Raw genomic sequence first — 3267 nt, forward strand, 5'->3', positions numbered from 1 at the left:
AGACTACATTTTTATAATGTAGTTGTTCAAATTTTGAGTCAATAAACACTACAGCTTTAAAGAGTAGTTATAATTAATCGAGTTGGACAGACTACGGCGTTTTTGTGGCATCTATTGCACTGGAGTCTTATCTCTTTGCCTATAACTCCATTCTTTTCTGTTGAAGACTACATTGTTTAGCTATAGTTTATATTTATGAAATTAAATTTTTACAATATAGACTACATCTTATTTCTGTAGAGCATTTTTTTAATAAAAATATATATTTAAATACATTTATAATATATAAATATCCAATAAAACACATAATAATAATATCCAAAAATCTCATATTTCATTCAATCAATAATAAATATCATTTACATAAATATGGCATTACAAGTTTTTGGAATATAAGAAATACACCCAAAATTAGTACTGGAAAGTGAAACAATAAAAATACGAGTGTTTTTATCATTGTATCTATACAGATGGATACTATTTGAAAGATACTTGAATAATTTTAAAGACAGACAAAAAATGGATGTTACACTTTTCTTTTTCTAAAGTTCAATCGAGTCAACAACTCTTGGTGATCTAAAGACTTAACAGCCAACCTTATCTCCTTCTTTCTTTTTCCACTTTGCAATATTTCCTTGATTCTGCAGAACATATATCGATAGACACGTTTGCTTATTTGAATAAAAAGAAAATAAAGCTCAAAATGTCCATTATGGTATCTAGGCACCGTTTCCTTACCATTGTAGGTGATAAAGCTGGCATCCCAATGACTTGATGTGAATCTGCACTAGCAATCAACTTCCTAAATCTTTTATTATCGGAGAAAATATTGCCTACAACATAATTGGAAAAGGCTAACACTTATATCTACTCTGAGAAAATGAGACCCTTATATTTGCGGCTGTTTAAAAACTGAGTTGATAGGAATAAGATAATATTATTACTGATCAGATTAGCGATACCTGAAGTTGAGTAGGACTTGACACCAATCCATGGCTGAAAATTAAGACAAGGTCAGAGAACAAAATTTGCGCATGAATGATCTTGAAACTATATATGATTTAACATACTAACCTCGTAATCTGGAATTTTATCATGAACTCTACCAAGTATAGGCAAAGATGAGGGCCTGAAAATATATCCATTAATAAACTTCTAAAAGATGCGAGACAATGAGAAGGAAAAAAATAAAGTACACAAGCTGCATTAGTAAAGACAATGTGAGTTAATAAAGAGAATAACAACTCTAAAAGGGTTTTTTTTTCGGTTCAAGATTCAAGTACACTAGAGGGTTTTTTTTTTTTTTAAATTATATAAAATTTATTTTTCTTTGATGGTGGACTTGTTTATGGCATCGATGATTACAAATAGTCAATCTGAATTCAAAGCACTAGAAATTTAATACACAAACCTCGTCACTGCGTCCAGGTCACGCACAGTTAGACATGCTGCAGTAAAGCTGATACAAAATAAAAACAAAAGGTTATTGTAGTTAGACATCCTCTGTTACAATGCTGAAAATGACAACTGAGAGTACAGAAGTTCAACTATATAGCTTGCGGATATTTTGTTCTTGTGTCTAATCCAAAATCAGTCATGTGATGATTATATGTAAATATGCTACCATGAATGCTAGCCATCACTGCAGTTGCTCGACTATCCAGATTTCTTACGCGAAATCAGCGATTCAGCTTTCCATTTTATTTCCATGGAATTATAAGATTCAGCTATACTTAAAAAAGAGAAATGAAAAAGAACTACAAAGCCAATATACATAAATGGTCAAATACGTCAGAACTTTTTATTCACTTCTCTATACCGACCATGTTAGTTAATGTATATAGATGCTCAAATTGCCTATATCGGTATCGATTCGAAGCCCCTAGAATCAGTAATCGCACACCTATTTATGGCAAACAACGAGATCTGAAATATTTACCAAATTTTTGAGCCCCATGGAATAAACCACTACTTGTTTACCTGAAATGAAGAGGAGCACAATCCTTCACTTTAAAAAAAATGCAATCCTGGTACATTATCTTGGTCAGAATTTAACACCAATAAAACAACTCAACATACTAAGAAAAAGACCATAATTGCCTACTTAATATATATGAAAGTAAGACGAAATCAAACTGAGAGAACACAATAGAATTACTCGAGTTTTCGAAAGCCTTCCTCTTGAACATGGCCGTGAACTGCTCGCTCACACGCTTGAACATCTCTTGGATCGAAGTCGAGTTTCCAACGAAAGTGGAAGCCATCTTCAGCCCGGTCGGAAGGATGTCACACACGGTGGACTTGACGTTGTTTGGGATCCACTCGACAAAGTACGACGAGTTCTTGTTCTGCACATTCAGCATCTGCTCGTCGACCTCCTTGGTGCTCATCTTTCCGCGGAACATGGCTGAGGCGGTGAGGTATCGGCCGTGGCAGGGGGTCCGCGGCGTACATCATGTTCTTGGCATCCCACATCTGCTGATTCAGCTCGGGGACGGTGAGTGCTATGTACTGCTGGGACCCACGCGAAGTCAGGGGAGCGAACCCCACCATGGAGAAGTGGAGCCGATGGAACGGGATCAGGTTCACAGCTAGCTTCCTCAGGTCGGAGTTGAGTTGTCCTGGGAACCGCAGACAGCAAGTGACTCGGGACATGGTTGCGGAGATCAAGTGGTTCAAGTCACCGACTGAAAAAACCAAGATCAAATAAACAAATCACAGTCCTAATGAACATCTCTATTGAATTCCAGGCATCTTTGTGGTAGGGCTTACGAACCACATCTATGGAAATTGTCTGATTCATTCCAGTGCTACCTATGTTGATACTAAACTTTCTTAATGCATTTAGTTTTTATATACATAGACAATTCACAGAAAAAAAATGTGTAAACATAACTAAGACAAACAGGTTTCTTTTCATTATGTTATAAATCTCATGATCTAGAGTTAAATCGAAAGAGAGAAGAGAAAAATTACTCAAAGCTAGGAGTGGAGAGCTTGAGAGTACGGAAGCAGATGTCGTACAGAGCCTCGTTGTCGAGAACCATGCACTCATCGGCGTTCTCGACAAGCTGGTGGACGGAGAGAGTTGCGTTGTAAGGCTCCACGACGGTGTCGGAGACCTTCGGGGACGGGAAGACCGAGAATGTCATCAACATCCGGTCGGGGTACTCCTCCCTGATCTTAGAGATCAACAACTTTCCCATTCCAGATCCGGTACCACCTCCGAGAGAATGACAAACCTGGAACCCTAAAAACCACAAAAAA

At 37.0% G+C, this 3267-nt stretch overlaps 1 long non-coding RNA gene and 1 pseudogene across 1 annotated transcript; both read right to left on the bottom strand.

Annotated features, from left to right (window-relative positions):
- Window positions 1–592: 592 nt before the first annotated feature.
- On the bottom strand, window positions 593–999 carry LOC149408260 (uncharacterized). Its single transcript, XR_016296979.1, has 3 exons — window positions 963–999; window positions 739–782; window positions 593–641 (listed from the first exon to the last, which is right to left on the bottom strand). It is a non-coding gene; the product is annotated as an uncharacterized LOC149408260 (long non-coding RNA).
- A 657-nt stretch (window positions 1000–1656) lies between these two features.
- LOC149408261 (tubulin beta-2 chain pseudogene) lies at window positions 1657–3054 on the bottom strand (annotated as a pseudogene).
- Window positions 3055–3267: the final 213 nt, after the last annotated feature.

Source organism: Urtica dioica, chromosome 1 (assembly GCF_054948205.1).
Source record: "Urtica dioica subsp. dioica isolate 48M chromosome 1, U.dioica_male_clone48M_v1_H2, whole genome shotgun sequence".
NCBI lineage: Eukaryota > Viridiplantae > Streptophyta > Magnoliopsida > Rosales > Urticaceae > Urtica > Urtica dioica.